General features: G+C 44.3%; 1 pseudogene; it reads right to left on the bottom strand.

The window, feature by feature from the left end:
• Positions 1 to 6,185: 6,185 nt before the first annotated feature.
• LOC148139986 (epidermal differentiation-specific protein-like) lies at positions 6,186 to 6,685 on the bottom strand (annotated as a pseudogene).
• Between the last annotated feature and the right edge of the window lie 1,640 nt (positions 6,686 to 8,325).

Genomic DNA, 8,325 nt, shown 5'->3' with positions numbered 1-8,325 from the left:
TGCATTCTTCCTACGTTAATAGTTAAAAATCCCACAACACCAGGTTAGAGTCCAACAGGTTTAATTGGAAGCACTAGCTTTCGGAGCGACGTTCCTTCATCAGGTGATTGTGGAGGGCTCGATCGTAACACAGAATTTATAGCAAAAAATTTGCAGTGTGATGTAACTGAAATTTTACATTGGGGTATGATGCTCAACTCATCGACCGCCAGTTCTAATGTGCCACAGCAAGGAACCGTAAGGACCTCCTCAGGAGACAGACACGTGCTGTAACTGACAGGGTACCCTTCGTTGTTCAGTACTTCCCAGGGGCTGAAAAATTACGCCATGTTCTTCGTGACCTGCAACACATTATCAATGAGGATGAGCACCTCACCAAGACCTTCCCCACACCTCCACTACTTGCCTTTAAACAACCGCCAAACCTCAAACAGATCATTGTTCGTAGCAAACTGCCCGGCTCTCAGGACAACTCCATACAACCCTGTCACAGTAGGCGCTGCAAGATGTGTCAGAGTGTGGACATAGATACCACCATTACACATGGGGACCTTCCCACCTTGTACATGGCAGGTACTCATGTGACTCAGCCAACGTTGTCTATCTTATACATTGCAGGCAAGGATGCCCGGAGGCATGGTACATTGGGGAAACCGAGCAAAGGCTACGACAACGGATGAATGGGCACCGCACAACAATCAACAGACAGGAGGGTTCCCTCCCAGTTGGGGAACACTTCAGTGGTCCAGGACATTCAGCCTCGGACCTTCGGGTGACCATCCTCCAAGGTGGACTTCGGGACAGGCAGCAGAGGAAAGTGGTCGAGCAGAGGCTGATAGCTAAGTTCAGTACCCAGAGGGAGGGCCTCAACTGGGACCTTGGGTTCATGTCACATTACAGGTGACCACCATTGCACTACACACACACACAGATATTCCTACACACACACACTCTCACATACACACTGACACAGGTACACACAGACGCGCACACAGACACCCACACACACCCTTATAGACACACACACTCCCACACATGCACCCCCTCACAGACGTAAGACACTCTGCACTCACTACACACATACACAAACACATTTTCTCACACTCACAACTCCCACCCCAGACAGACACACACACAGACAGACAAAGACCCACATGCACACATATTTTTTGTGTGGTGAATTTGTACTTGCAGAGTTACATTGCACTTTGCTCAAAAACTGCATACATTCATGTAGAACTCTGAGCTCAAAAACTGCATGAATTTATGTAAAGCTCTGTTATCTCATTTTTTAGATTAGAATTAATCTAAATATCATGGCATAGACAGAGAACACAGGGGGCCAACACCTTCAACATATTGTCTAGCTATCACCATTGTTAACAGCTAACCCGAGAATGCAACTTTAAACAAAAGGTTTAGTGATTTACACATGAAAGAAGTGAAACTATCACTGTATTCTAACAGATGAAAGGCTTAACAGACAATCAATTTTTCAATGTATAATTTCAGTTACATCACACTGTAAATTTTTGCTATAAATTCTGTGTTACGATCGAGCCCTTCACTATCACCTGATGAAGGAGTGTCGCTCCGAAAGCTAGTGCTTCCAATTAAACCTGTTGGACTATAACCTGGTGTTGTGTGATTTTTAACTTTGTACACCCCAGTCCAACACCGGCATCTCTGAATCATCCTACGTTAATAACATCCTTCCTATAGCAGGGTGACCAAAACTGACCATAATAGTCCAAGTGCAGCCTCACCAACCTCCGGTATAAATGTAACATAACTTCCCAATATCTATACTCAATATCCTGACTGATGAAGGCCAGTGTACCAAAACCCTTCTTCACAGCCTGTCTACCTGTAACTCCACTTTCAGAGAGCTGTGCACCTGAACTCAAAGGTCCCTCTGTTCCACTAAATTCCATTCACTCCAAACTCCTACCTTGAGTTGACTTTCCAAATCACAACACCTCACACATCTCTATATTAAACTCCACATGCCATTTCTCAGCCCACTTCCCACCCAATCAAGATCCTGCTGCTATTTCTGATAACATAATAACATCAGAACATAAGAGCTAGGATCAGGAGTAGGCCATCTGGTCTTCAAGCATGCTCTGCCATTCCATAGATCATGGCCTCAGCTCCATTTAACCACCCACTCACCATAACGATAATTCCTTTACTGTTCAAAACATTGTCTATCTTTACTTTAAAAACATTTACTGAGGAAACCTCAACTACTTCCCTGAGCAGAAAATTCCACAGATTCACAACCCACCGGGTGAAGAAGTCCCTTCTCAATTCAGTCCTAAATCTGCTTCCCCTAATTTGAGGCTATTTGCCCTGTCCTAGTTTCACCCACCAGTGAAGACATCCTCTCTACTTCTGTCTTATCTATTCCTTTCAAAATTTTATAAGTTTTGATAAGATCCCCCCTCGTTCTTCTAAATTCCAATGAATATGATCCCAGTCTACTCAGTCTCTCCCTTAAGGCAAACCCCTCAACTCCAGAATCAACCTAGTGCACATCTTCTGCACCCTCTCCAGTGCCAGTACATCCTCTGTCAAGTAAGGAGACCGAAACTGCACACAGTACTCCAGGTGTGGCCTCACCAGTATCCTGTACAGCTGCAAAATCACCTCCCTGCTTTTAAACTCTATCCCTTTAGCACTGAAGAACAAAATTCCATTTGCCTTTCTATTTAGTTGCTGCAGCTGCAGACCAACCTTCTGTGATTCAAGCACAAGGACACCCAGGTCCCTCTGCACAGCAGTGTGCTGCAACTTTTTACCATTTCAGTAACAGTCCTTTTTACTGTTTTCCTCCCAAAATGGATGACTTCACATTTATTTACATTATACTCCATCTGCTAGGCCTTTGCCCACTCAGCTAAAGTATTTATGTTCCTCTGCAAAGTTTCACAGTCCTCTGCACACTTTGTTCTGCCACACATCTTCGTGCCATCCACAAAATTTTACACACTGCACGTGGTCTCCAACTCCAAATTATCTGTATAAATTGTGATTAATTGTGGTCCCAATCCTGATCTCTGAGGCACACCACTAGTCACTGATTGCCAACCAGAAAAGCTCTCATTTATCCTCACTGTTTGCTTCCTGTTAGTCAATGATCCTCTATCCATGCTCACACATTGCCTGTACCACTATCCCTCTTCATCTTATGCAGCAGCCTTGTGTGTGGCACCTTATCGAATGCCTTTTGGAAATCTAGATATACCACATCCACTGGGCCCCCATTGTCCGCCATGCTCATAAAGTCTTCATAGAATTCCAAAAGATTGGTTAAGCATGGCCTGCCCTTCATGAACACATGCTGCCTCAGCCCAATGGAACAATTTCTAACTAGATGCCTTGATATTTCTTCCTTGATTATAGACTCAACCATCCTCCCAACTACAGAAGTTAAACAAACTCATCTATAATTCCCCATCTTTTGTCTACCTCCTTTTTTAAATAGTGGCGTCACTTTTGCTGTTTTCCAATCTGCTGGAAGTGCCCCACAGTCCAATGAATTTTGGAAAATTGTCACAAGTGCTCTTGCTATTTCTCCCACCATCTCTTTTAGTACTCTGGGATGCATTCCATCAGGGCCAAGAGACTTGTCTAGCTCCATTAACTTGGCCAACACTACTTCTTGCATAATGATGATTGTTTTCAGGTTCTCACCTACCTTCATTTCTTGGTCAGTTATTGGCGTGTTATTTGTGTCCTGCACTGTGGAGACCGATATAAAATACCTGTCCAATGCCTCGGCTGTTCCCTCCTATCCCATTACTAAAAGCCCTTTCTCATCCTCTGAAGGACCAATGTTTACTTTAGCCTCTCTGTTTCATTTTATATATTTATAGAAACTTTTGCTGTCTTTATATTCTGTCTTCTGATTATCTTTAAAGCTTTTCTTGGCCACTTTGCGTTCTCTTTCAGTTTGATTGTCTCCTTTATTTCCTGAGACACTCACAGCAGATTACCCCTTGTCTTACAGACTCACAGCAGATTACCCCTTGTCTTACACACTCACAGCAGATTACCCCTTGTCTTACAGACTCACAGCAGATTACCCCTTGTCTTACACACTCACAGCAGATTACCCCTTGTCTTACACACTCACAGCAGATTACCCCTTGTCTTACAGACTCACAGCAGATTACCCCTTGTCTTACAGATTCACAGCAGATTACCCCTTGTCTTACAGACCTTCCTTTTCACTTTTGCTGAGTACTGTGAAAAATTGCTTTGCTCATCAACTGTCCTACCATGAAATCTTCCTTTCCAATCTACCTTAGCCAAGTCCTCCCCAATTCAACTGTCCTACCATGAAATCTTCCTTTCCAATCTACCTTAGCCAAGTCCTCCCCAATTCAATTGTCCTACCATGAAATCTTCCTTTCCAATCTACCTTAGCCAAGTCCTCCCCAATTCAACTGTCCTACCATGAAATCTTCCTTTCCAATCTACCTTAGCCAAGTCCTCCCCAATTCAACTGTACTCTCCCTTGTTCAAGCACAGGAATCTGGGATTGGATTTTATTTTCATACTCTCCACCTGTATTCTAAATTCACCCATACTGTGATCACTCCTTCCGAGAGGATCACTAACTATGAGGTCATTCATTATTCCTGTCTCATGACTCAGGGCCAGACCTGGGATAGCTTGCTTCCTCATTGGTTCCATTACATACTGTTCAAGAAAACTATCGTGGATACACTCAACAAGGCTACCCTGACTGAGTTGGTTCAACCAAGCGACGTGTTGATGAAAATCCCCCATGTAACATAATTACTGTAACATTTTTACAGGCATTATTTATTTCTTTGTATATTGCCTGCCCCAATGTGATGTGATTATTAGGTGGCCTCTAGACCATGTCTATCAGTGGTTATTTCCTTCTTCAAATATCTAACTTCCATCCAGGTGGATTTAACCTTATTCTGCACAGAACCTATATCATCTCTCAGCACCACCCTGACGTCGTCCTTGAATAACAGAGCTGCATCACCTCCCTTACCTTCCTGTCTGTTCTTCTGGATAGTCTGAAACACTTGGATATTTAATTCTTAGTTGTGACCATCCTGTAACCATGACTCCATAATCACTACTAAATCATATGCATTCATGATGATTTGTGCCATTAACCCATTAACCTTGTTACGAATGCTGAAAGCACTCAGCTAAAGTGCCCTTATGCCAGTTTTCTTACTGTCATGATTTACAACATCTCTAATAATATCTCCTGAGTTATCCTTCCTTTTTACTTCTTTCATAGCCTGCCTTGTATTTAAACCCTCCTGCACACATACTTCCCTTTTTAGTTACCATCATACTTCCTGTTGTTTTCCTCTTCTCTTTCCACACCCCCCCCCCACCCCACCCCATTCCCCCAGAATCACTAGTTTAAAGTCCTAACTTAACTCTATTGGAAGACTGAACTGAATACAGTCATGATTACTAATTAACTGTTCCAATATGGTAACATCCCCTAAGCACAGCCCTTGGCAAAAAGGTCAATTCAGAAAGCAGATTTGGTCCCACATACAATCCAGGAGCCGAGAAAGGGAACCCCCAGCTTTTGGCTGTAACTGAGAGAGGGAGAAGGAGTTTCCATTTCTTCAAGACCCCACCAGCAACTGCTGAAAGTTACACTTAAAATGCCCTGGATCTGTGGGAGCTGGACCACACCCGCTCAGGCTGCTCCTATTGTTCCAATGTTTTAAAAAAACCCAACATCTCACAAGTTGATCCAATCTCTCGCTAATAGAAACCACAGCATCACCACAGTACAGCCTTCCCACAGGGACAAATATCTTCATAACCAAACCCTTAAAACAGAGCACTTGTTTTTCATTAAATACCATAAAGGACTGAGAAATGACTCTCAGGAAATTTTATTTCATCGCTGATCAGACAGAGCAAAGCAAAGGGAGCAGACCGGGAGCGGGGACAGCAGCAGGTTTCGGGATGGGCCGAAGGGTCTCATTCCGTGTTGCAGCATCTAGAGGATCACTTTTCTGGAGTTTTGTGGAGCAGCTTCAGGGATTTTAGCAAAAGACTGACCCCCACAGCTGGGAGTTTGAGGTGGATGGGAGATTGTCAGGACCCTGGGAGGTGATTAAACATCCTCCTCCCCACACCCCCTCCCCCTGGGGCAGACAGCCTCACACCTCCTTGTCTGAGAGCAGCAAGGGGTGCAGGGAGACACCCCATTCCAGCCGAGGGGACAGTAATCTGCTGCACTATCCCCCTCCAATGGGATCATATGGCTACCCTGGCAGTTCTTGTTGTTGTAAGGGATCCAGACTCCGGCCTTGAGAGATGAGACCAGGTTATCGAAGTCCCCACTCCTCAAGCTAGCAATTGTCCCATTCTCTGGTAAACATCTTCTTACACTGAGATGGGGAACTGACTCCGTTGAGCAACTGAAGGGGAAATGATCTTCTGGTCAAACAGCCCCAGTTTCTCTTGATCACCCTTCCTGAATTCCTTGTGATTCCTCGTATAGTTCTTGCCAGTGTAGACCATCCAGGGGCTCCCAACACCTTCAGGGAGCAAGCTATGTTACTGAAGAAGTACTCCAAGGTCCAGGATGTCTCTGTAAAAAGCTTCACTGTGCCTGCCCCATGCAGCCCTGCCGATCATACAGAGTAATCTCATTCATCGCTGCGGTGATCCAGTGGAGAGTCTGGGAGGGAGGGTAACAGTCTCTGTGTCTGAGAGGAGCACCCTTTATATCTGTGTCTGATCCCTGACAGCTCAGCAACTGTGACCAGGAGGTGGGATCTCAGTGTCCTCCTCCTCCTCCTGGAACAGTTCCCATCGCGGCTTCTCAGAAACCAGCATCACTGAGGGACAGGAAGGCACTGTGTTATCACACTGTGGTTTTTGGGGAAGTTCAATCAGAGCAGCTCTGTGATGTGGGACTCTATGCTGTCACACACAAAACAAAACTGTCCTTTCCACTCTCTCATTCTCCATTTCCAATTGGGTCCTGGGGTCAGTGTTTATTGAGCTGTTCAGAGTCAGCCTTTTTTGTAGTCACTCACGGGATGAGGGTGTCACAGGCTCAGCTAGCATTTATTGCCCATCCCTAATTGCCCAGAGGGAGACTAAGAGTCTAACCACATTGCTGTGGGTCTGGCGTCCCACGTCGGCCAGACCAGGTAAAGAGCACTGAACTGGGATTAAGAGCACAAATGAGCCACGTGAAGGTCAGAGGAAGTGGGTGTAGAGAACCTCAGTTGGAGCAACAGCCTCATTATTCCTTCACAAACCTTGCAAAAAGGCTTATGTGACCAGTGGTAAACATATGTAAATACCCGCACAGCAGCACAAGGATTCATCTGTACATTTCTCTGTTTCAATATAACTTTTTCCACACTCCCCCCTTTTGCCCTGAAAGGACAACCTTAAATGTCAATCTGAGACAGTTTTTGGAATTCTCTGTCCTCATCTTCCAGGATTATCACCGTTGGACCATCGCGCTGACTGTAGCTTGCATTACACCGTAACTGCATTACACCCTACTAGAACCAAAACAATTACAATCAGGAGCAGTATCCCAAGACCCCACTGAGCAATTGAGCTTCCCCAATTTCCAAAAATACTGCTCAACCAACTAACAAATCCCCAGCAATCATTGAGTTCATGTAACTTGCTCATTTCCTTTCGGATACGCACAGCCAGGTTAGTGATTTCTTTGGAGTTATCAGGGATGTAGGTGCAACATTCCTGACCTCAGACAAGGTCCAGTCCAGAGCGATGTGACTCTGCAAAGAGGTGACATCATATTTGGACTCAAAATTCCCCAGTTCTTATTTCCAAGGTACCTGTATGTCATTTTTATTGTTTTATTTTCAATTCAGCTCACTATCACTGTTTTAAAGTCAGAAGAGTGCGGTTTAATCGAAAAGATACTGACATGTAATCCATTGAGAAACTAAGTAATACAACCAACTTTCCCAAAGTCACTAACAGTTTCCATGCACTCAAAGCTCTGAATGTTTTCACAGTCGTTCTTCAATGCAGAGATGTATCATTAACAAATGGCTTGATGGGTTGAGGATGCCTCATCTATCGCTGTTGTGATACTGAAAGCCTGCAGACATGTTCTGAAGTTCATACTCTTATCTGAAAGACAGAAAGTACGCGCCCATTCCACTCCAGGTAGAATGGATTAATTAGTAGTGGTTTAAGGGCTGGTGTGAAAATTCCTGGACATAATTACTTCGGTTGTCTATCCTCCTCTTGTACAGAAATATAATTAACAAAGGAAAATATTATATCCTTTGTTTGATTGTA

The sequence above is a fragment of the Chiloscyllium plagiosum genome, unplaced genomic scaffold, assembly GCF_037043375.1.
Source record: "Chiloscyllium plagiosum isolate Xiang-an unplaced genomic scaffold, Cpla_swu_hap1 HiC_scaffold_35, whole genome shotgun sequence".
NCBI lineage: Eukaryota > Metazoa > Chordata > Chondrichthyes > Orectolobiformes > Hemiscylliidae > Chiloscyllium > Chiloscyllium plagiosum.
The sequence above is the reverse complement of the archived record's forward strand: the minus strand, read 5'-3'. Positions and strand labels throughout refer to the sequence as shown.